At 39.6% G+C, this 26,800-nt stretch overlaps 1 long non-coding RNA gene across 3 annotated transcripts; it reads right to left on the reverse strand.

Moving 5' to 3' along the window:
• Window positions 1-356: 356 nt before the first annotated feature.
• LOC132279382 (uncharacterized) lies at window positions 357-26,633 on the reverse strand. 3 transcript variants are annotated; one of them, XR_009471311.1, is made up of 6 exons: window positions 26,261-26,633; window positions 24,868-25,498; window positions 24,676-24,774; window positions 22,330-22,375; window positions 735-841; window positions 357-660 (listed from the first exon to the last, which is right to left on the reverse strand). It is a non-coding gene; the product is annotated as an uncharacterized LOC132279382 (long non-coding RNA). The 3 variants fall into 3 exon arrangements; XR_009471310.1 differs by having other exon boundaries at window positions 357-666; window positions 24,868-25,501; XR_009471309.1 differs by having other exon boundaries at window positions 357-666; window positions 26,261-26,632.
• Between the last annotated feature and the right edge of the window lie 167 nt (window positions 26,634-26,800).

The following is a 26,800-nucleotide window of genomic DNA, read 5'->3' on the forward strand; positions in this document are numbered from 1 at the left end:
GCGATTGTGGATTATGGAGTGCTGTAAAAGGCCCAACACTATCATGGGTTAAAAAAGAGTAAAGAACTTTATCTTTTTATTCATTTTTTGGAGTGCTAATGATAAATATCATATATTATCAGTTTATCATTAGGGTCACTGGCCAGTAGTTTTATTTTTCTGTTGAATTAGTCATATCTTTAAAAAGAAAAAAAGTAGGGATGGGCAAGAAGTGGTAACTTGAATTGAATACCAAAATCAGTACAAATGAATATATGAGAATAACATAAAGATAATAAGTTGTATACAATTGAAATATTATGAAATTTATGTATACAAAAATGTTGCCCAAAAAACCAATGTCAAAGACACACATACACACACAAATCAGTATATCACTTCTTTTGCAAAGAAATTTTGGAGAGTGTTCAATGTGACAGATTCCACAGCAATCTATTAAAAAGAAACTACAAACAAATTTATGGATGGCTGTATTATGCTTCTATTTACTCAAACATTGAATTTCAATAAATCATAACACGCAGCTATCCAAGTAAAAAGAGGAAACAACGAAAACTAAACAAAAATTGTTGATGCAAGATTCTGGTGCGACCAGGGTTGATAGCTTCTCCTGCAAGAAAAGGGAGATAGTGACCGGAAAGGGCACCGGTGTTGTACCGGCTGAGCCTAGTCCGACAAAAAGTTAGTACTAGATTGCAAGAAGGCAGAAGTTTTGCGGGATTAATTTTTCATACCTCTGTAGGTTGGATGACTGCTCCTTCTATAGGAGAACTTTTGGTAGGACCAATTCCTTTTCTTGCTCATCCGGCGACTTCTGCATCGTTCAGACTTCCTCTAGGTTCTGTATCGAAAAAAATTCTCACAAAAATAAAGAATAAAATAAAATAACCTAACAGAGCTAATGACATGTGAAATTAAACTGTGTAATATACATGTGACCTAAACAGAAGTGTTATTAGGAAAGTCTTAGAGTTCGGTTTTTCCTAGGCATGAGCACTACGAGTATTTCTCAGTCATGCATAGATGGAGCTAAACATTCATCAACCATATCTACAAGGTTAGGATTTCCCATGCTGCTGCCAACCATTCTTTACCGTTCAATTGTTTATTTATTGTAAGCAAAAATAGCACCACCAGCAAAATTATGTAAAACCAACTTAAACATTTAGGGCCCATTTACTAATAGGAAGTAATTCCTGTTATTGCTTTTCCCAAAAGCAAAATCATGATTTTGATTTCTTGGAGCTGAAACAGAAAATAAATCATATTTAGTAATGTAAAAAAAAAATCAAAAAGTTAAAAGCAACAAACATAAAGTGTGTTTAATAAAAATAGTGTTTTTGTTTTTATTTTTGAAATTAGAAACAATAGTTAAAACTTCTAAATTGACTTTTAAAATACTTGCATTCCATTTACTAGAAATTGAAATTTCACAAAATAAACCTTATAACAATGAGAAGTTGAAATTGCTATCGAAGTAGAAGTGTGTGGATCATTTGAACTCAAAACAATTGAAGAACCCCTTCATACCATACCAAGTATAGGCATGCATCGTGTCTTCATCCAATCTCAAAGCTAAAGACCATAATATTCCACTACTGGATAGCTTGTTTGAACCAGTCATTCAATACACAAAGGATACTCAAAAAATGATCTCAAGTACGCAAGCCACTAGGACCCTGCATTGTGGTAGACCTATCAATTGTCAAACTGGTGATGATATCCTGTTGTAGAAGATATGTAATTTACAACAGACAAAGACACATCACTTGAAGAGACTCGAAAGCAGTGGTCTACTGCATTTCTGCATATAAGAACACCAATTACATATCTTAATTGTCCAACATTGGATCCAAATAGGAGAGTGATTAGGTATAAATGGGTGGGTATGCAGTACTACCCAACAGCTTGACCTTTTGGATAAATAGGCAAACACCCACCCATTAGAGTTGGTATCAGAGCCAGACCCAATCCTTGATCCAGTGTCACGCCAAGCGTCCGGATGAGCCACCTGGGTAAGCAGGGTGCTCTGACCTTAACGAGGGCGTTGCGAGTTCGGGTAGGGGAAAATGTTACGAGGGGAGATTTGTCCCACATCAGATCTAGATGGGAGAGTGATTTGGTATAAATGGGTGGGTATGCAGCATTATCCAACAGCTTGGGCTTTTGGATAAATGGACTAGCGGCCACCCGTTACAATATGTATACATGCATGTAGTGAGAATTGTTTATTTACATGGGAATGTACTCATTGAGAATAATGGAAAGCCCTCTGTTTTTCTATTGTAGTAGAATCCCAATCTTGAAGAAGAAGATGTGGAGCTAGGTGGTACCTCTCTCATAATCGAGTAAATTTTACAAGAGCAAATACAAAAAATGAGTGAAACCTGGAGGCAATTCCAAATGAGTAGTGGAACAACTATCATCATAGACAAATCAGTTCTATTAATTTTATTTTGATGTTGTAATGTTACCACTTTTATTTGGATTCTGGTGGTCGCCCAAAAAGTTTGCAAAGAGATTAACTAAGAGTGTGAGCGTGCAATGTGGCCAAGTTTTAAATTAATAAATGCCACTACTACCTCTAACTAAAAATATAACTAGGGTCAGTAGGGATCGTCCCAAGGGATTGGTGGGTCGTGTTACTATGGAAACAAGATTAGGGTTAGTAGGTCGAGTGATCAAAATGTGGTTGGTTTGGTTGATTAAACTACAATTAAGACTAAACAAGCTCAATATAAAACAAGTAATTAAAGGATAGAGAAAACAAGAGAGAGAGAGGTCTTGGGACTTAGAGGTCACCACTAAGCATCACCTTTCTATATACTGAATTCATAATTAATGAGGGGGAAAAACATATGTTGCAACAATAGTAAGTGTGTGTGGTTGTTTCAACAAGCATGGATGACCAATTAAGTATATATTGTCTAAACAACACAATGAATAGCACAATATATCAAACTAAGCCATTAATCCTTCCTTTAAGCCCATAATCCAAGCACATCACATGAATAGAGAAATATACTACTTGCATTCATAAGTATGGAACATCAAACAACAAGCATGGATTGTCCTCCCATTTAACAACTATGGTAACTACACTACATCTAAGCTAATGATATGAAATTTAAGCTTGACAATCTCTAGATCTATAGCATCAACACACATAGACATGCATCAATAACACAAGAGCTAGAGAAAAACACATGAACATCTATTCTAGCTTACATAAACATATGGATAGAATGAAATGATCAATTGGAAGAATTAAACCACACAAATCATTGAATAAACAAGATCTATGTATATAAAAATGTCAAAACATGTATTACAACACAAATCCCCTCAAAAATACATAAATCAAGGTAAAGAAGGCATACTTAGGGCTAACTCTAGCCCCAAGAGGATGTCTAGCCACTCATTATTGGTGTCCTCCAACCCCAAGGGCTATCTCCATGGTAAAAATGCTCTTCTTCTTGAGGTACATGGAAGACTTCCCAAGAATATGTCTCTAGCCTCCTCTTCTCTTTTCTTCCTCTTTAAGAATGATATCAAATGTTGTATCTAAAAACATGTGTAAAAGTGGCTCATAATCCTTATATAGGTAGCTCAAATGTCACACCCAATGGTCTAGGCTCGTACACAAGGGCTCCTCCAATGATTGCACCATGAGATAACTTTTAATGAGCTGGAAATTGATTTAATTCGCACTTGAGAGGGTTCGATCGATTGAACCTATGATGAGATCGATCAAACTTGGTTGAGATCTATCAAACTTTGGCTGGATCAATCCTCCCATGGCGGCGCCTTTTTGGATGAAGACAAATCTGAGATATTTTTGAGATATTTTGGGAAAGAGACAAAAGTGGTAGGTGGGGTGGTACAACAGGATAAGATGGAATCTTTTCGATTGATCTGATAAATGTTGGATCGATCAAACATTGTGGGATCTTTGGATAAGGACAAAAGAGCTTGGATCCATCTTGGAGTGCAGAGATCGATCTATGTCAGATCGATCGAAGAAATTCTGTGATCGATCGAACTTTGCTGAACTTCCACCACTTGCTTCATTTTGCTTCCACTTTGATCCTTTCTTTCATTTATCTCAAGATTGCTTCAATTATGCTCTTATTTGGCTGAATTAGCTTATTTTAGGGATAAGTGCCTGAAAACGAAAAAAACATGAAATCAATCTAAAGTGGGAAAATAAGATAGAGAAAGGTCCTAGAATACCTAAGCTTAACGGGTTTAAATGCGCACTTTTCAGCGCTCATTAGATTCATATTCTATTTGAAAGACTTTATGTTACATGCACTTATTATGATGTTATTTAACTAGTGCATGTCTTATCTAATTTTTGCATTTGGGTTATATGTTTGGCGATTCAATTTCAATTTCCAAATGAGTTGCGTGATGAGGTACACAAATGTTGGTTTTGATTTTAGCTCCAAACCAAAGCCTAAATTCCATTGGTGTTCTTTTATTTAGATTCATATGTTATTGATGTTCTTATCAATTGGTGTTCTTATATGGAAAAATGTTGTAGACCACTGCTTTCGAGTCTCTTTAAGTGAATACATCTTTGTTTGTTGTAAATTACATATCTTCTAGAACAGGCTATCATCACCAGTTTGACAATTGTCAGGTATACCACAATGCAGGGGCCTTAATGGCTTGAAATAAATAGGTCATATTAACATATGTACTTGCATACCTTGGGATAACTTTTTGAGTATCCTTTGTGTACTGAATGACTGGTTGAAACAAGTTATTCAGTATTGAATTATGATGGTCTTTAGATTTAAGACCAGATCAAGACATGCGTGCCTATTGTTGACCCAAAGGTTTTGACCTAAGGGCAATTTAGTAATTTTGATGATGACAAACCATTAATGATGCCATTAATGTCTACATTAGTGTTGTATTAGATTATAACATCATTTTCAAAATAGCCTTCAATGAAGCAAAGATGAGCAAAGACACATTCCAAGCATTCCAATGCACATGAAGACATCAATGGTTAAGCAATGGACATGGAAATGACTTAAAGTTGCAAAGGATCAAAGCTAGAAGCATTTCAAGATGACTAGGACCTCAACGATCAAGATTGCACCCTAATGATGAAGAATTCAACTCAATGACCTCAAATCTTAACAATGCCAAAGCGTGAAGAATATAGTAGATAGGTTGGTGAGTGTTTAAAATTCAATGTCAAAGTAATTTTGAATCTTTCTTTGAAACTCTCACATCTACAGGATCATGCATATGTACTCAAACTTCATATTTGATCTATATTTGATTCTTATACAACCTAGAAATAGGTCTTGAACATCATTGATACACATGCAAAGACCTAAATCAATTCCAAGGCCAAAAACACCTTCAAAGGGTCTTATTTTAATGCTTAAAGACAACTAGCCGACTGGTTGAACTTAAATGAGGTTGTTGATACATCAGTGAGTTGAGAATTGAATGTAGCATTATTTCATATCAGTCGACTGGTTAGGGTACTTTAAATCAGCAACTGATTCATGGAAGATTTAAATTCAAATGGTTATATTTGCATTTAATACACCCTCAACTGCTCCCAACATTTATTTTCTGTCCATTCTCTCTATATATATGGTTGGGGCATTTATGAATGCTAAGACACAACTGTGAGAAACATTTATGAGATATTAGAGTTGTCATTTGAGCATTCACTACACTCTTTCATTCTCTCACATATCAATCAATAGACTTGAGCTTCAACTTGAGAATCTTTGTTAATCTAGTGTTGTGAGCATTGATTTAGTAGAAATTTACAAAAAGAAGAGAAAGGAGAGAATTGTGTAAAGGCTTAAATGATATGAATTACTCATTTACAGCTCTAATATTTATAGATAAAATGAGCACATGCTCATATTACAAGAAAGGAAACTAAATAAAATCAAAATCAAATCACAACCTATTCTAAAGCATATTCTATAGCATAGTCAAATATCTGTTATTATGGTAAGTCATACCATAAATCGTGGTATCATATATGCTAACATATGCATAGTCAAATCTCTGCTATTATGGTAAGTCATACCATAAATCGTGGTATTATATATGTTAACACTCCCCCTCAAGTTGGTGCGTGGATATCTGAAACGCCCAACTTGGACAATGCATTCTCAAACACAATCTTGCTGACGCTCTTTGTAAGAATGTCTGCAAGCTGCTGAGAGCTTGGGACAAATGGAGTGCAAATTTGACCAGAGATGATGTTCTCTCGAATGAAGTGACGGTCCGCCTATATATGCTTAATCCTGTCATGTTGAACGGGATTTGCTGCTACACTAATGGCAAACTTGTTGTCGCAGTAGAGTGAAAATGGAAGCGACACTGGAAGGCACAAGTCTGTCATCAAGGTTTTCAGCCAAAGTAACTCACCTACCCCAAGAGCCATAGCCCTATACTCTGCCTTTGCACTAGATCGAGAGACAACATCCTGCTTCTTACTGCGCCAAGTAACCAAGTTACCACCAATAGTGGTACAATAACCTGAAGTAGGCCTCCTATCTAAAATTGATCCTACATAATCAGCATCTGTCCAAGCCTCAACACGTAAGTGACCATGATTGGCAAACAAAATACCACGGCCTGGACACCCTTTTAAGTAGCGAAGGATCCGAATAGCTGCATCAAGGTGAGGGGCACGAGGAGAGTGCATAAATTGGCTCACGACACTCACGGCATAAGCAATGTCAGGTCGAGTCATGGATAAATAGATGAGCTTCCCCACAAGTCGTTAATACTGACCAATATCTGACAACAACTCCCCCTCAGAATCAGTCAACCGATGATTCTGCTCAATCAGAGTATCAGCATGACGAGCGTCAAGCTGACCAGAAGCAGAAAGCAAGTCAAGAACATACTTGCGTTGAGAGATGAAAATGCCAGTCTTAGAGCGAGCCACCTCAATGCCCAAGAAGTACCGTAGGGGACCAAGATCCTTAATCTCAAACTAACGGCCAAGATAGCTCTTAACCTCATCAATTCCGGTACTATCATCGCCGGTAAGAACAATATCATCGACATACACAATGAGAGCAACTGTCTTACCGCCTAAATGACGTAAAAACAAGGTATGATCAGCTGCACTTTGATGGAAACCAAACTTGAGGATAGGAGTGCCAAAGAGATCAGACCAAGCTCGAAGAGATTGCTTGAGGCCATACAAAGAACGACGAAGACGACATATCATACCAGAATGAGCAGGAGAACGAAAGCCCAGAGGAGGAACCATGTACACCTCCTCCTGCAAATCACCATTGAGAAAGGCATTCTTTACATCTAACTGAAATAGAGGCCAAGATCGAATTGCAGCAACGGAAAATAATACACAGATGGTATTCATCTTGGCAACAGGGGCAAAAGTCTCCTGATAATCTATGCCATAAGTTTAAGCATAACCCTTGGCAACCAATCGGGCCTTGTAACGAGCAACTGACCCATCTGGATTATGCTTAACTGTAAACACCCAACGACAACCCACAGCCTTTCGTCCAATAGGAAGCGGAACCATGTCCCAAGTCTGATTTTTCTCAAGTGCTTGTAGTTCTTTTGTCATAGCATCACGCCATTGAGGTTATGCTAGTGCATCTGCAACACTAGAAGGAACAGGAACCGAGGCAACAGAAACAAGAAAACTTCGATAGGAGGGTGAGAGAGCATAATCAGAAACAAAATTAGAAATAGGGTATGTACAAGAACGTTTACCCTTTCGAAGAGCAATGGGGCGATCATCAAGCGAAACAATAGCTTGAGAAGGTGGAGCTAGTGCCGAAGGAACAGGGCAGTCGATCATAGGAGTAGAAGCTTGAATCTGTTGTCTCCGACTATAGACCTGTGAAAAAGGAACAATTCCCCCTGCTGGAGGGGTATCACGAGGAGGAATCATAGAAGAAGAAACAGGTAATGGTAGAGGAGTTGAAGACGGAAGAAGGTGATCATCCATTATATTCAATGGGAACCATTCACTCTGAGAACCAACTGAACCACTATAGTATGGTGTATGCTCAAAGAAAGAAACATCCATAGATATAAACCGCCGACGACTGGGAGGATGGTAACACCTATAACCTTTTTGAGAGTGAGACTAGCCCAAAAACACACTCTTCAAAGCCTTGGGGTCAAGCTTTGTACGAGTCTGCCCCAACTGCTGAACAAAGCACATACACCCGAGGACTCGTGGAGGAATCAAAAAAAGAGATGAATTGGGATGTAAGATTGAGAGTGGGGCTACAAAGTTAAGAATCCTAGAAAGAGTCCTATTAATGATGTAAACAACGGTAAGAACTGCATCTCCCCAAAATAACTGGGGAACATTCATGCCAATGCAGATTGCTCTGGCTAAGTCAAGGATGTGACGATTCTTTCTCTCAGAACGACTATTCTGTTGAGGAGTTTTAACATTAGCCATCTGATGCTCAATCCCAAATTCTATACATAACCGTTGTACCTCCCCATAAGTGTACTCTGTACCCTGGTCAGATCTGAATTTTTTAATGGTACGACTATATTGAGTCTGAACCATTGTCATAAAATTTTTTAAAATGGTGTATACCTCATTTTTGGTTTTCATAAGATAAACCCAAGTAACACAACTATGATCATCAATGAACAACACAAAATAGCGAAATCCAAAACTAGAAGTAACTGGGCAAGGACCCCACACATCTGAATTAACAAGATCAAAAGGTGTTAAAGCAGATTTATTACTAGTAGGATAATTGGAACGAACATGTTTAGCCATGTGACATGTTTCACAGGATAAATCTAACACTGCCACGTTACAAAATAAGGAAGGAAATAAATGTTTCAAATAACCAAAAGAAATATGTCCTAAACGCATGTGCCAACGCATAAGCTGGGCTTTATTAGATGAAACAATATTAGAAAATGAAGCTGAATGTGCTTGAGGTGACAAAGGAGCATCCAACAAGTATAAACCATCCACTTCACACCCACTGCCAATAGTCCGTTTTGACACCAGATCCTGAAAAATACAATAAGAGGGAAAGAACGTTACACTACAATTTAATTGTTTGGTAACGCTACTAACAGAAATAAGATTTGTAGTCAACTTTGGAACACGAAGTGTATTTGATGAAGGAGTAACTGATATGTGACCCTTCCCAGCAATGGAAAATGGAGATCCACCTGCAAGGCGGACTTTGCGTTAGACAAGAGCAGATACTATAAGATTGGAAGAGTGAGGACATACCAGTCAGATTGTCTGAAGCACCAGAATCAATGATCCATGGTGCTAAAGATGTAGATACGCTATGCGGAAGATGCAACAGTACCTGAGTGGGCATAAGTGGAGGTTGGCTGAGATGATGCCTCCATTTGGTTGAAGAATTGCTTGAACTTGTCCAAATCAGCTTGAGTCTAGGTAACTGTGGCAGAAAATGTAGAGGCAGGGTTGTCAGGAGTTGACAACGAGACTGGTTGTGTAACAGAATGTGCAGAGGATCGTGGCTGTTGTTTCTGTTGCGGTGGACGTCCATATAGAGCATAACAATGAGATTTGATGTGACCAATTTTTCCGCAATGGTCACACCGTCCACGTTGTCGTCCCAGAGGAGGACCGGTGGTAGTGCTCTGAACTGACTGGGATGGTGAAGTTCCTGAAAGGTTGGGAACCCGAACTGCCATAACAGAATGATCAACAGAAGCAACACCTAATGGATGAGTCCGGCGGCTCTCATCTGACAACACATAGGAGTATGCATCCTCAAGAGTAGGGAATGAAGATAAGCCCAATAAATGAACACGAGCATACTCAAACTCGTCGTTCAACCCGGCAAGAAACTGAAACACTCGATTCTTCTCCACAATTCCTGCATATAAAACTGCATTATTTGGATCCTTCCAAGAGTGGAAGGAATCATAATATGACATCTCCTCCCAAATAACACGAAGCTTGGCGATGTAACCTGAAACTGTCAAGTCACCTTGAGAAATCCTGGTGATATCTCGCCCCAACTGGAAAATTCGTGCATTATTCTGCCTCTGAGAATAACTGCGTTGAACTGAATCCTAAATCTGCTTAGCAGTCTTCATAAACATATAGCCAACAGCTATGTTTGGTTGCATCGAATTGACTAGCCAAGACATAACCATAGCGTTATCTGCAAACCACTGTGGATATGCCTTCTCTAACTCAGCTGGCTCTTTCTCAGAACCAGTAATATAGCCAATCTTGCCTTTGCCACCAATGAACATCTTGGCACATAGTTGGAACCACACAACTTCACTGTGGTGATTTGAAGTCCTGGATTTTCTGATGAGTTGGTGGGAGAAATGGCACCACTACCCACAGAACTTGAGCCAAGAGAATTAATAATCGAGGACTTTGAATCTGCCATAATCTGTCACACGGCAATAAAAAAACTCCAAAAACACCACAAATCCTGTTAATATATCAAAAGGTCTCCTCAGACCATAAACAATAACAATGTCTCCTCAAACCATTCTCGAAGAATCCAAATAAGTACCTTTTTTAAGGAGCGCTGCCCGCTTACATATAGCCAGACAGCCTCCTTCTTAATATTTGGAATCTCTTTGTAGACTAAATTTTTTTTTTTACCCAAGCCCTTCTAGGTGTTGGAAACCAACTATCCCAATTTACCCAACCCTAGAAGAGTGAAAAAGAAATTGTAAAACTTAACAAATACCTGTTTTCGATCACAAAACAGCAACACAGAAAAACATGTGTAGGCAACGTCACACAATGTCACAAACAGTCTAAGGTAGCTGTCACACAAGTAGCAAGGCTACTGAAAGGTGTGGAAAGGTGTTGGCTCTGATACCAAGTAGAAATATATAAAAAGAAAAGAAAGGAGAGAATTGTGTAAAGGCTTGAATGATATGAATTACTCATTCACAGCTCTAGTATTTATAGATAAAATGAGCACATGCTCATATTACAAGAAAGAAAACTAAATAAAATCAAAATCAAATCATAACTTATTCTAAAGTATATTCTATGGCATATTCTATAGCATAGTCAAATCTCTGCTATTATGGTAAGTCATATCATAAATCGTGGTATCATATATGCTAACATGCATAGTCAAATCTCTACTATTATGATAAGTCATACCATAAATCGTGGTATTATATATGTTAACAGATTTGAACATTAATCTTTAAAGAGATATATTCATTGTACTTCAATCTTCCTACAAATTTATTGTAAGGGTTGGTGAAGATGCAAGAAAACAGCTCTCTATTTTGGGAAAGAATTTTCTTACTCTCTAATCAATCTCCTCTACATTCTCTCTCTCACTTCTATATATAGAAGTTTACATTTACCTTAAAATCCCCTTCCTGGCTCTCAACTTTGGGCCTTTCCTAGGTTGGTTCCCTTTTGGGCTGCCCCACCACAGAGTTAGGCCCACTACCAAGAAGGATTGGGCTAGGAAGTTGTTGGAATTTTTCCATGAACAGGTGGGCTGGGCTAGATCTGGCCATTGGGATTTTTGTCCCTTCATCTTGCCCCTACAACTGTCCCTCATAAATGTGGGACAGTTGTACATAACCACGTTCTTGGGTCATGCATGTAGATTCTCGTGTGATTGTGTAATGGTACGGCACGGCTGCTTGGGCTTTGTGCTGTAATCATTGCTTGACCTTTGAACTTCTCGATCGCAGTTACTTCTCTGTCTTTATATACTTCTCTTCTTTGCTCCTTGTGTCTTTCTCTGCCTCTTGTGTACTTTACCTTAATTAAAATTTGTTTTCATTTCCAGAATCATTGTTCTTTCTTCTCTTGCGAGTTCTCCTTTACAACGAACCTTTCCGTTGTGGTCTCGTCTCTCCCTTAGCGAGGTTAGTTGTGCTTTTCTCTTTGTCTCTAGGTTTCTGGGGGGGTTTTCTTTACCATGTCTATCAATCTTGATGTCCTTCGTGAAATCCATCAGATCCTAAATGATGTTGAACTAAGAATTTATCCCAATGACTCCAATTATGAGATCGGTGAGGGTTTATCCGAGGGGGAGATGATTTTCTCTGCCCTACAGTTAAAAGTTTTCAGGTTTTCATTGCACCCTTTGTACAGTCTTGTTTTAAATAAAACGAATCTTGCGCCTTTAAAAGTTAACCCAAATTTTTTTAGGATTATCTCCGTTTTGCTAGCTTTAAATCATAGTCGTGAATTGGATCTTTCCATTGTAGATCTATTCTTCTGCTATAAAATAGTTAGGACTAGGTTTACGGGCTGTTCGAGGAGGGCCGATTTTCGGTATCACTTCTTCCCGATCCGTAACCGATCGTTTTGTAAGGATAATCCTGACTCTCAGAAAACTTGGAGGCACATGATGGTTGTGGTTGGTGGGAACTGGAAATGTCCAAACTCCGCCATTGTACCCACTAGATTTGGGAAATATGTCCTTTTGCCTTATCTTCCCCATAAACAGCATAAGTATGAGTGTGTGTGTGTGAACATTGTCTTCCTCGCTTCTGCAGGTTCATTTGCCAATTTTTGGGCGTTCCCTACGAGCTTCTTGATTATACGATCTGCTTAGGTAGAATAAGGTACCTGAAGCAGAACGTGTGGAATAATATTCCATCCAGTCAGTGCTTGCTAAACTCCGTACGCTTTTTAGGCATTGCAGCTGCAGCCCAGAACATGTATCGCCTATAGCTCCCTTCGTTCAATAAGCGTCCCGCCAATGCCCCTGTGGAAGGGAGCACCCAAACTCAGCAAAATAATGAGGCTCAGCGGCCTCCTGAGGTCCAGTCTTCCTACCAAGGTGCGTCCCATGGGAAGAGACCTGAATCCGATTAAGGGGACAATGCCCCTAGAAGGAGATTCCGTTTAGCGGGATCGGGCTCCGGAGCTAGCTCGTCTGCTCAAGGGGCTCAGAACAGTGGTTTTGATGCTCTTGTGCCGCGTGCCTCCGCTTAGGTTCCCAAGTTCTACAAGCCAAACAACCAGGGTGACAATATTCTGGTGACTTCTCTTGACTCCATATTCAGACACCAGCCGATCACCTTATCGTACTACGAGAATTTGTGGACACCTAAGGATCAACAGATTTAAGAAAATTTGGACAGAAAGCTGAGAAGGCAGCCAGGCTCGAGGCTGAAAAATAGCTGAAGGCTGTTAACTCCGAGCGGGTTCGGCTTGTGGACCTGCTCGGTCGGATTCCCAAGGGGATTAAGGCTGTTGTGGCTCGCTTCTCCCGAACGGCTACGCTGAGGTACGCCAAGGGCTACAGGGAGGGGTTCTTTGATCACCCTTTACCTGAGGGGCCTCAAAGGGCCTTTACCACTCCGGATGCCTATGATATGGAGCTGTCCATGGATCCTCCTGAGTCTTATGTTGACCCGGCTGAAGACCCGGTCGAGGCGGTTTTTGAGGAATGTGCTGCAGCCATGGCCGAACTCTTTCCTCCTCCTCCCGTTCTTCCGGCAACTCCAGTTGGAGGAGTTTCCGATCCTCCTTCTCTGGGCGAGGTAGGGGCTTCCGACGGGGAAATTACGGATCTGACCGTGGATCCTGCCTCAGCTGCAACCGAGGAGGAACCCATCAGCCTTGACTCCCCCACTCCAAACGCAGAAGCCCGAGACCAGGCCCCTTGAGTTAACTTGTAAAAAATATTTATTATTATTATTATTATTTATATATATATTTTAGTTTCCCTTCTTCAGGGAAACATTTGATGTAATGGGATTATCTCCTCCAACCCCCCCCCCCCCCCCCCCCCCCTTTCCCTTTTTTTTAATATAGGGAGAGTAATTTTTGCTCAATCAACTTACCTACACTTCTTCTTTTTTTAGTTGAACAAACAACATAACCGGTGTAGAATTTCTTAAGTGTTAGGCGATCGGCTAGTGGTGCCACTTGCCTCTTTCACTTGGAATTTTTTTTAGAATTTCCTAAGTGTTAGGCGATCGACTAATGGTGCCACTTGCCTCTTTCACTTAGAGTTTTATGTAGAATTTCCTAAGTGTTAGGCGATCGGCTAATAATGCCACTTGCCTCTTTCACTTGGACTTTTTTTGTAGAATTTCCTAAGTGTTAGGCAATCGGCTAATGGTGCCACCTGCCTCTTTCACTTGGAATTTTGTTTGTTTTTATTTTTTTTTTAAGCAAATAAATTTACCACAGTTGCAGTTCACATAAATGAAGTTTTCATTGATTGCTTTAGCAGTGTGTGCTACATCTTGGCATTTCATAATGCGTGGGTATAAGTAAAAGACTACAATCAGGCTATCGCTCTAGTGGTAATACCTCTTTAAGTAGGTGGCATTCATGGTTTGCTCACCTGCTTTCCTTGCAGAGTCTCGAGCCTGTATGCTCCTTTTCCCACAACTTCTACTATTCGGTAGGGGCCTTCCCAATGGGGTTCCATCTTTGGCACTAACCCCACCTTTCTCCGTAAGATTATTTCTCCCGGGGTGAAGGTTCGGTGTTTCACCTTCTAGTTATATCCTCATGCCAAGGTCTGTTGGTATGAGGCCAATCGGATTGTTGTGCCTTCCCTTTTCTCATCCACTAGATCGAGATTCTGTTCAAGCAGTTGACCATGTACTGAGGGGTCCCAATCAATGCTTCTAAGTGTAGGCATCACACGTTCGGTAAGAATCACCGCCTCAAACCCGTAAGCCATGGCGAACGGGCTTTCTCCGATTGGTCTCCTTGGGGTCGTTCGGTAGGCCCACAGTACCTTTGGGAGCTCGTCTAGCAAATTCCCTTTCTCTTTTTCTAATCTTTTTTTGATACAATCGAAGATTATTCTATTTGTGATCTTTGCCTGGCCATGGTGGCTCACGGCTCCTAATTTTTGGTTGATTCCATACTCATTGAGGAGTCCTCTGACATGTTGGTTGTCTAGATTTGTTCCATTGTCCATTACGATCGATCGAGGAATTCCAAATCGGCAGATGATGTTATTCCAAATAAAGTGTTTCACTTAAGTGTGGGTCACAGATGGGTAAGGCTCGGCTTCAACCCATTTGGTGAAGTAGTCTGTAGCCAACAAAACATACTTGTTTTGTGATCGAGCAAGTGGGAGTGGTCCTACCACATCCATCCCCCACTGAGCGAACGACCATGGACTTGCCATAAAGTGTAAGTCCTCCGGAGGTTGATGGATGAGTGGGTCGTACCTTTGACACTTGCCACATCTTCTGGAAAACTCCTCTGCGTCCCTTGACATATGCGGCCAGAAGTAGTCTTGCGTTAGGGCCTTGTGAGCTAGCGACCGACCTCCAATGTGATTTCCACACACGCCATTGTGAATCATTAGGAAAAACCTCTTGGGCTTCGGAGGGGGCCAGGCATCACAAGTGACCTGAGGATGACCTTCAATACAGTTGCCCATGGGCGATTGCATATTTTGCTGCCTTTGTCCTAATCGCTTTGGCCTCATCTTTGCTCTCGAGCAACGTACCGGTCTTGATGTAAATCATGATCAGGTCAATCCAGCTTGGCTCATATGGAACAACATAAACATGTTTAGGCTTTAGTATGGAGGGGAGAACTAGGGTGTCCATTGGGACTACCCTAGTCAAATTATCACCTGAGCCAGATGCTGCGTTTGCCAATTGATCGACCCCCCAATTCTACCCCCTAAGGATTTGGTCAAATTTAATTTGGCCAAAACCCTGTGTCTCTTTCTCTGCTATCGATCGGTAGGCACCATGTGCTCGTCCCTGGCGATGTAATCTCCCACCACTTGTCTCACAACGAACTGAGAATCACTGAATACATGTAAGTTTTGTACCTGCAACTCCTTTGCCAAGCGCAGACCAACTAATAGAGCTTCGTACTCCGCTTTATTGTTTGTGGTTGGGAACTCAAGTTTGACTACTTAGGTTAAAAGTGTGCCATCTGGAGTTTTGATTACAACGCCGACCCCTGACCCTGCTTGATTCAAGGATCCATCAACGTAGAGGTACCATGGGTGTTCGGTGGGTGCGTCTAATTCTTCATTGGGCTCATGGTCCACTAGAAAATCTGCCACGACTTGCCCCTTGATCGCAGTGCCAGGCTCATAGCTTATTTCAAAAGGGCTTAGCTTGATCGCCCACTTGGCGATCCTCCCAGATAGGCTCGACTTATGTAGAATGGCTCTCAAGGGGTAGCTAGTTGACACCACGATTGGATGAGACTCAAAGTAGTGTCACAATTTTTTTTTTGCGTTAACCAGTGCGGGAATAAATTTCTCTATCTTTGGGTATCTCCTTCCGGCATCAGCCATTGTCTTGCTCGTATAGAACACTGGTTTTTGCCTCCCGTTTTCTTCTCTTATCAACGTTGCGCCGGTCGCCGCGCTCGACACAACCAAATACAAGTACAATGGCTCGCCACGTACTGGGGCAGAAGGGATTGGTGGCTTCTGCATATATTCCTTTAGGTTGGCTAACGCCTCTTGCTACTCAATCCCCCAAGTTTGTCTTCCCTTTGCTCGAACAGCATCAAAGAAAAGTTTGCATTTATCTGATAGGCGCGATATGAATCTGCTTAATGCAGCTATCTTTCCTGTCAGGAACTTGAACATCTTTGAGAGACCTTGGTTCTTCATTCTGTACTAGTGCCATGGCTAGGACTGGGCTAGTCTCTATACCTCTGCAATTGACTATGTGGCCTAGGAACTGGCCTGATGATACCCCAAAAGAGCATTTCGAAGGATTCAACCTCATGTCATGCCTCCTTAGAGTATCAAACACATCTTGCAAGTCACGAAGATGATCTTGCTTCATTTTACTTTTTACCACCATATCATCGATGTAGGCCTCCACTATTCGGCCCATTTGGCTCTTAAATATTTTATTAATGAGACGTTGGTAGGTTGCCCTGGCATTTTTTAATCAGAGCGGAATGACTCTGTAGCAGTATGTTCCTCGTTCTGTGATTAATGAGGTCTTCTCTTCATCCTTAGGGTCCACTGGGATCTAGTTCTATCCTGAATATGCATCCAGAAATGCCAGACGTTCGAACCTAGTTGTGGCATCTACCATTTGGTTAATCTTTGGGAGGGGGTAGCTATCCTTGGGACATTCTTTATTCAGATTGGTGAAGTCAATACACACTCTCTACTTTCCATTCTTCCTCTGAACTACCACCACGTTAGACAGCCATTGTGGGTAGTGCACTTCTCTTATGAACCCTGCCTCTAGCAGGCGGTCAACCTCCTCGTCTATGATTCAATTTCTCTCTGGGGGCAAACCTTCTTAGCTTCTGACGAACTTGGCGAAAACTTGGGTTAACATTGAGGCTGTGACTTGCAACCCAGGGATGCACCCCGAGCATGTCCAAATGGCTCCAGGCGAATATGTCTGAATTGGCATCGAGTAATTTTGTCAGCCCGGTCTTCTCTTCCTCGGACTGTAGGGAACCGATCCTGACCACTCTATCTGGGTGGGCTGAGTCAATCTGGACCTCATCTAACTGCTCCTCTGTGAGGAGTTGCTCCTCCGTCTCCTCAATCAACTGACCGTGATCGGACGAAAGGGACGGTAATTGCTATTTGTTACCTTAGGTTTAGGCTATGCCCTTCCCCTTGTCCTTAGACTTAATGGTTACCGTGTAACACTCCTTCGCCACCACTTGGTCTCCTCGGATGTCAACCACATTACTTTCATCTGGACTCAGGCATTGCATTACTTGGTGCAAGGTGGATGGTACTCCTTGTATGCGGTGGATCCATCCCCTTCCCATCAGAAGGTTGTACGTTGACGAAATTCTCTTTTAGATTCCTCCGGGCTGCACAGACGAGTTACTCTATCACCCCGATTGATTCCACTATTTTCCCATCAAACCCCATCAACAAGTTTCCAATATGTTTAACCTGCATTAGGTCGATCATTAATTGTTCGAAAGCTGATTTAGTGATTATGTTTGCACTGCTTCCTAGGTCGACTAAGACTCTTTTCACCAAACAACTCGCTACCATGAGGCTAATTACAAAGGGATCTTTATGTGGAGTTTGTACCCCCTGTAGATCGGACTCCCCAAACTTAATCTGGGTGTCCACTTCCATTCGTCTTGCGGTGCTAATGTTGTTCACCCTTAGCTTTTGTGCCTGTCTCGGGCGTGTTCAAAGTAACTCTTCAGTTTCCTCATCTCCCTTGGGATGCCCATGGATAGTGCTTATGATTCTCACGGGTTGGATTTCGTGAGGGTTTGTCTTGTCATACATTCTTCCTTGCGCGTTCGGCCTTACCATTTGGGTGGGGTGACACTGTCCCTTAGGCAACACATAGTTGGACAACTCCCCCCTGGCTATCATCATCTCTACTTGCCTTCTAAGATTTCTGCATTCGTTGGTTTGATGCCCAAAATCACAATGAAAGGCACAGTGCTTGGATTGGTCTAGTTATTCAATTGGTTGTCTAATCGGCTGTGGTGGTGAGAACTTAGCCTTGTTCTCTTGGTAAAGCTTCGCCAGGAAGTTCTAAGTGGTGTGATGGCTTCTTCTTCCCTCTGACGCTTAGGTGGCCTCCATGGGGCCTGCGGTGCTTGACTTGGCAACTTCTGCCCTTTGATCCTATCACACGAACGGCCCTCAACGGTGACCATAGTGGTCTGATGCACGCGCATAGCCTCCTCCTCTTCCAATTGTATGTAGCCTTGCGCCTTGGCACCCAAGTCTCCCATATTCTTAGGCGTCTTGCGCACCAATGCCCCGTGGAAGAGAGTGCAAGGAATGAGAGCCAGCTTGAAGGCTTCAACTGCTGCTCTCTGATTGCATTCTTCGACCATACTCAGTTCAAGGTTGAACCTGGTGAGGAAAGCCTGCAACCTCTCTCCCTTATGCTGCTTCATAGTGAACAGGCTCGACACGCTCTTTTGAATCTGTTGATTGCCAAAATACTACGCCATGAACACCTCACACAATCGGTGAAAACTTCCAATAGTGCCCTTTGGCAAGTGTTTGAACCACTTAAGAGCTGGTCCGGTTAAACTTGTTAGGAACACTCGTCACATTAGGGCATCATCGTTGTGTAAGGCCATCTTCAGCTGGACATGGTAAACGTGATCCATTGGGTCCGTTGAGCCGTTGAATGACGTAAACGGTGGAATGATGAACTTCTTCGGCTTTAGTGCTTTCAGTATCTCTTCAGTGAAAGGTGAATCAACCATATTAATGGAGGCCTTCGCGGCCATGTCAACTGGTGTCAATGCCTTTAGGTCCTTAAGTCATTCACCTACCTCTCGTTGAACTTTTGTTCGGATATGTCTTTGAAATTTCCTCGAACACCTGGTGTGTGCCCGACTTCTAAGCAATCGTTCTGCTGGTGCTTTCCTGGTCGATCGGTTGGTCTCTCGGTCAGCCATCAAACTTCCTCGGAAGGGGGTCATGGTGGATAAACCCAACGCGGTCATTCTGAGGATTGGCCTCATTCATTACCGCTTGATTCGCTAGCAGTGGTGGAGGATGAGGCTCCATCCCACGCTCCAATCGTGATCGGAGCTCTGCGTTCTCTCCGCGTAAGATCTCTACGACCTCCGCGTTCTCCTTGCGTAAGGTCTAGACTCCTGATGCTATGTGCCTTCTTCGCCGATCATTGTCCCAAAAAGTAGCTGTGTCATCAACTGAATCGAAAAACTATTGGAAAATCACTCGACGTCGATATTTCCCACAAACGGCGCCAGATGAAGATACAAGAAAACAGCTCTCTATTTTGGAAAAGAATTTTCTTACCCTCCAATCAATCTTCTCTACATTCTCTCTCACTTCTATTTATAGAAGTTTACATTTGCCCTAGAATCCCCTCCCTAGCTCTCAACTTTGGGCCTTTCCTGGGTTGGTTCCTTTTTGGGCTGACCCACCACAGAGTTAGGCCCACTACCAAGAAGGATTGGGCTAGGAAGTTGTTGGAATTTTTCCATGAATGGGTGGGCTGGGATCCCAATGGGATTTTTGTCCCTTCAGTTGGTTTAACCCAAAGGAAGTTTAAGAGAAGGTGGTTCTCTTAGCAAGTAGGAAGGAGAAGCAAGTTTACTTCTTGTAAAGGTTTGCTCTCCACCCGAAAAGAGAAGCCATAATGGATTTGGGAAAGTCTCAAGAGGGATCTTAAGTCGAGTAGGAGTTCTGAACCTCGCTAAATCCTCGTGTCATTTGTGTTTGATTCCTTCTTCCCTCATCATATTTACATTATGCTTGCTTGCCTTGAGCTTATTCATATCTTGTTTATTGCACAATCTAAATAGATTTACATATTGTCTTGCATAAATTTTAAATTGGGAAAATTAGCCATTGTTTGCCAAAGACTATTGATTGATATGTGAGAGAATGGAAAAGTGTATTGAATGCTCAAATGATAGCTCTAATATCTCATAAATGTTAATGTCTTAGCATTCATAAATTCCCCAGCCATATATATAGAGATTCTTTATTACTCTAGTGTTGTGAGAATTGATTTGAACATCAATATTTAGAGAGATATATTCATTAAACGTCAATCTTCCTACAAATTTATTGTAAGGGTTAGTTTAACCCAAAGGAAGTCTAAGAGAAGGGGATTCTCTTAGCAAGAAGGAAGGAGAAGCAAGTTTGCTTCTTGTAAAGGTTTGCTCTCCACCCGAAAGGGGAAGTCATAGTGGATTTCGGAAAGTCTTAAGAGGGATCTTAAGTAGAGTAGGAGTTCTGAACCTCGCTAAATCGCCGTGTCATTTGAGTTTGATTTCTTCTTCCCACATCTTATTTACATTGTACTTGCCTTAAGTTTATTAATATTTTGTTTATTGCACAATCTAAATAGATTTACATACTGTCTTGCATAATTTTTAAATTGGGAAACACCTATAATTGGTATGGTATAAAGGCGGTTCTTCAAATGATTTGAGTTCAAATGATCCACACACTTCTACTTTGGTAACAATTTTAACTTCCCATTGTTATAAGGAGGTTTATTTTGTGAATTTTTAATTTTTAATAAATGGAATGCAAGTATTTTAAGTCTCTAAATGCAACTTAGAAGTTTTAACTATTTGTCAATCAAATGAAATTTTGAATTGTATAACACTTGTAAAGTTGACCAAACGAGGCCTACAGCTCCAATTATTAGAAAGAGAATATAGGACATTACCATAGAGAACGACGACAAAATGATGATATTCAATTTAATAATTAAATTCATTAAGTTATCTGGTCATCAAGAAGCTTAAGAAGATGTGTCTTGCTAGGAGTCTTGAACCCATGAATGTGGTGCATGTAGGGCTGCAAATGACACAAACTTTCGACAAGCAACTCGGGCTTGGCTCGTTAAGGGCTTGGCTCGTGTTTGTTTGTTTAATTAATGAACCAAGCTCAAACAAGATTTATTCGTTTGATTAATAAATGAATCAATCTCAAACACCCTTCTACTCGGCTCATTAATTTGTGACCATGTTCATGAACAAGCTCGTTAATAGGCTTAATTTGAGCTCGTAAATAGATATAGTTATATAAATATAAAATATACATACACACACTATATTATATATTTTTAAGCCCACTTCATGTTAACTTAAAGTCTTAAAAGTTAATGCCCATCCCAACCATATGATATTAGTCTTCTTAAGAAACTAAACAGCCCAAACCCAATATGATATGAGCCTTTTTAAAAAGCTAAACAACCCAAAACCGTACACACTATATAGTTACTTATAACTTTAGGCCTAATTTAATTAAAGTAAAAAGTCCCATTTCACTTTCAGAACCCCAAACTAATCCCAGCAAAGGAGGGTAGAACAAAAAAGGAAAGAGTCCAACCCCAGCCGCAACATCATTCCTTTGGAAGCAACAGCAGTGGAACTGCTCATCAACAATGGCAATGGCAATGGGTTAGCATCACATGGCTCTCTCTGTCATATTTATTCCGAAATCTCACACCTTTTGTAGATCTGATCTGAATTTGGGTGGAGAGTGGCAATTATATCAGGTACGATACATACTCAATCATATATATAAATATATATACACACACAAACACATACAAAGTACACAGATTGTGTTTTGAGTTTGTATATGCGATTCGTCTGAATTTTTTTTTTTTTTTTTGGATCTAATCGAGGTACCGAGCCGAGCTCCGATGTTTTTGATCATGGTCAAGCTGAGCTCAAACACTTGTGGAGAAGCTCGAGTCGAGCTCGAGCACCATTCCAACCTGATCGAGCTGAGCCTAGACAAGCCATTACTCAGCTCGATTGAAGCCCTAGGTGCATGGCAACCTCCAACAAACTATACTAGATGAGTTTTAGAAAAATATAAAGTCGCCACACACTACCATTTATATCCTAATGCACATAACTGACAAGTAATAGCAATGTGTGTGTATGTGAGGGAGAGAGAGAGAGACCTGCCGCTTTAGTTGCATGAGTCCCAGGTGCTACCTTAATATCCACCTAGAAAACAACAAAACAAATTGTTAGAGAAGAGAACAAGAACCAAAATAAAGAAGACTCAGATTAAAACTAGAACTTGGAACACAGCAATAGTATCAAGGCCATATAATATTTGAAAACTTCAATCAAAATGTATCACAATCAAAACATAACAATTTCACGATAATTTTGAACTACATATAAAAGAGAGCAAGAGGGAGAGAGAAAAGTGGCAGTTATCTACCATGGTAGTATGGTACCACCAGATAGTTGGCCTGATTAATAACATACAGTCTGTAGTATGTAACACACTGATCGGTGAAACCGATCAGTCTGTAGTCTATAACTTTCCCAAGGTTAATGTCCATCTCCATTCTGGGAATCAACATCACCTGATTGGACCATTACATTTGAAATTCCACAATACTGAAGAACAACTAGGTTTAACTAGCTTATGGGTCCTGTAAAAATTACAATTAGCTGGAGGTTTTTGACTATCTAGTAAGCGTACGATAAACCACTTAAGTTGTCAAACTTAACTAGAGTAATCTAATTCGCTATTTTATTGTATCTACCGAAAGAGGAAAACCAAGCTTATGTTTTCCAATAACTGTTTATAACTGGGAGTATTGCCTGTAAAGTCTAAGAAACAAGGACGCAAAGCCTATTCGTATGCACATGTTACATAGTGTCAGATATATCAAATTCTCAAACCAAATGACTCATAGACACTGCTAAATATTCACAGAATCTAATATTCTATTTTATTTTATAGAGTAAAATAATTTATTTTTGTTACGTAGTGTTTACTATAGGTGTTTGACTCGTTTTGAAGCAATATTAAGATAAAGTTGAATCATTGGATGTCCTTTTTAGGTGCATGTCCAACTAAAAGAGTCGAAACATATCCGTGTTTGAGTATTGTGTGTCCAATACGAGTACTTCACCTACTTTTGAAGAGTCCATGTAACATAGCCAATAACCATAAAATAACTGCTACTTTGAAGTTCTATCAACCAAACACCTACAAGTTGATCCCATTTTAGCACTTGCTCATTCACATCTTGTAAAAACTTCTCCCACATATTCAAGAGCTAAATCTATAAGCTTTCCATGGCCCATGCCCACTAAAAATCATACATTTTCTTTGGTAGCTGAGCTTGTATGACCTTGTTCCTTCACACTTTTCCTACATCAACTAAAATTCAGATATCATACTGATTAAAATTGAGGTGAAGTTTGATTTGAAATTTTCTAAGTTGCAAAAGGAAATGGCAATTTTGGGAGAAAAGGGAAAGTTTGTAGTTCTAATGTAGTGATACCTCAGCTAACAATTCAGTGGAACAACAACAACAACAACAAATACAAAAATAAATAAAATAAAATAAAAAATCAGTGAAATTCAAATGGCAAAAGAAACAAAAATTTGGCAATTGAACAAAGCTCAAATACAACTCAAAATAATAGCCAACTACACGGATACTAAAATCTGCATGAAGAAAGGTGTTCCCGAGCATTTACAAAACATATATGAAGAAGCTTTCATAGTAAAATGGCCAGTGTTTTAAACTGCTTTCTGATAAGAGCATCAGCACATTATGTTTGAGCACTGATTGGAAGCTGAAACCCCCAATCTTCAACTTCTCAGGACTTCAGAACTTATACTAGTATCCTTTTCAAGCCAAGATGAGGCTTTGGCTGCAGGATACATTTGGTTGATAGGGCGATTTTGCTATATGGCAAATGTGTTATTCTACTGACTTCTTCTTTATTTGTTCTTTCTTTTCTTTTTTTTCTTTTTTTCTTTTTTTTCTTTTTTTTCTTTTAACATACACACACATTCAGGGATGCACGTGATAAAATATGACATGAAAAAGTTTACATACTGCATCCGCATGTGCTTAAGCTAATGCTAGAAAGGGAGGAAACTAGTAAGAAGTTTGCATGGTGAAGAAAATAAAAAAGGGGAAAAGGAGGGAAAGGGGGTAGCACGTATTTGAACAGCGTCAAAGGAATATGGAATCTCAACTAACATGGACAAGGACTTGGTCTTTAATCAAGTTATGGGAGGAAATATTTTAATTATGAACTTCCCAAAAATCCTGAATTAAAGGTTTTATACTATTCTTTGATTGTCAGGTATTAATAAATCCAGTAACTCTTTGTTTTCACATGCGCAGACACAACAACACATCAACAGCTAGAACTAAATTGATAATTGTGTCAACTTCCAATATTCAACAATTGGAGGCTCATCTAAATATAGCAAAAGTAAATAGATTATATAAACCAACCTAACCATAAGGTAGCAGAGGTCATACCTTATAACAGGAAGGAGATTGCATATAAGTTTCACACACAAGCAAAGGCCAATCACTGTTGCCATGCTGCAATGTTCCACTATTGGAGTAAATGTAACCCTGAATTCGAGAATCATTTTGCATTTAAATGGCTGATGATGAAACCCAGTTCAAAATGAAAAATGTAAAGAAGGCAGAAGAAATCAATTTTACCTTACACAGCTATTATTGTCATCTACCTCAATTGCATCTTCTGTTTTGACCTTCAGCTCTTCAAATGAATAAGGATGTTCTGGATCTTTTATGTCTCTAATATTATTTAAGACTATGCTAAGAAAACAATGAGTTTCTCCAAAACTTAATAGCACAGTATGATTTGTTCCAAAACTTATTGTTCCTACCTACTGATTATGATAAGAATATCTTCAAAGAACAAATATAAAAGAAAAAAAAAAAAAAAAAAAATGTTGGAGAGATATGTATAGTTCCTGCCTAAAAATGTTCAACATGCAAAATTTGGTTCATTAGGACTCTAAATCCAGTGCTCAAATTATTTGATCAAACACCTAAACCATAAATTGGGCTATATCCAATTTTTCATTGTACATGCCCAATTTTAGACCTCGATAAAGCTTGACCAAATATAATGGACATAACAAGCATCGGAAGAACCAGCAGAAATGATATAAAAGATTTCTTGATTATCAATGTGTTCCACAGTATACTCTTCCACATCACCTGGAGAGATTTGAGCACTACTTTCCTTTTTCTCATACACAATAGGATTGGCATTAATTAACCCAGAAACCATTTTCACTGGCCAAATAGAGGTTGCCAAGTCAGCCTGCTGCAGGTAGAGTGTTACATCAAACATTAACTATTACAACTTGTATTTAGAAGTAAATTTGTAATGCATATACCTAATCACACACAAAGCTGTAAATCAACGACACAATAAAAACTAAATTCAAGAAAATGACTCTGTTAGCATAGTATTCCACAATAGAAGTCCTTTCAGAAGATGGGATTTGTAAGAAGTCGTGATTTTTGGTGCTTGCATATGCTGAAAGTTCTTCAAAGACAAATAATTTCTCAGTTTACAATTATGCAACTGTGGGCCAAAATCTTAAATTGTTCAAAAATACGGAGAGTTTAAAGATGAATTTTCATAATGAAATATTTCTATTTTTAAGTTCATCCTAGTATTTCCCAGTTTTGCAGCCTGAATCCAAATTTAATGCCCCAATAAGATTAGAAGTTACATAGTTTATAAAAAAAATTGACAAGAAAAGTCAAATGAATCATATAAGAATCACAAGTCTAATTTCACAAATTTGAAAAAACGAAGCAGTAAATCATAATGATTTTATTCCACACAATTGGACAACTTGCTTCAGCATTGCCAATACTATCAAACATCTTAATCTTAACTGAACAATTTTCAATATTTGAATTCAACCAGAAAGATAGAGGGTGAGAGACAGAGTGACTCGATTTGTTCAAATTTTCTAGGGTTCGATTTCGCAAATCAACAGGCTCATCACAGTGAGCTAGATAGTGAGAATCTAACAGAGTGAAAAAGATAGAGGGTGTGAGAGAAACGAACCCGGTAGTTGTTGTCGTCGTCGGTGAGTAGTCCTTCATCTCAGGCGATCGTGAGTTAATGAGAGACGAACCACAAGGAGAGAGAATGAGGGCTATTTGATAAACACGTTTTCAAAATTTTAAAAATAAAAATAACGTTCTTTCCATTCCATGTGTAGAGTGAACTGTCTAGGTAGACCTTGAAAAAAAAAAAAAGGGAAGAAGAAGAAGAAGAAGAAGAAGAAGAAAGAAAAAAAGAAGAAGGAATTTCACACACAAAAAAAAAAAAAAAAAAAGTGGTAGTAACAAAAGTATATTAGCTATCATGAATGAATTGTAGTTTGCATATTTACAAATATATGAATTAATTTTTAGTTTAATTTTTTTTATAAGTTAAAATTATATTGTTGTCCCTAAAATTTATTTTATGCATAATTTACTAAAGAAATACTTGCAAGTTTTAGAATTTTGTCAAACAGCACTTAAAAATTGTTACATCGCTCAAGAATTAAGAAATACAACGCGTAGCCTATAACGAAGAATAGAAGAACTGTAGAATTAT

This window comes from Cornus florida, unplaced genomic scaffold (genome assembly GCF_030987335.1).
Source record: "Cornus florida cultivar Cherokee Brave unplaced genomic scaffold, ASM3098733v1 CherokeeBrave_3.0.0_Hap2_Chr10, whole genome shotgun sequence".
Lineage (NCBI taxonomy): Eukaryota > Viridiplantae > Streptophyta > Magnoliopsida > Cornales > Cornaceae > Cornus > Cornus florida.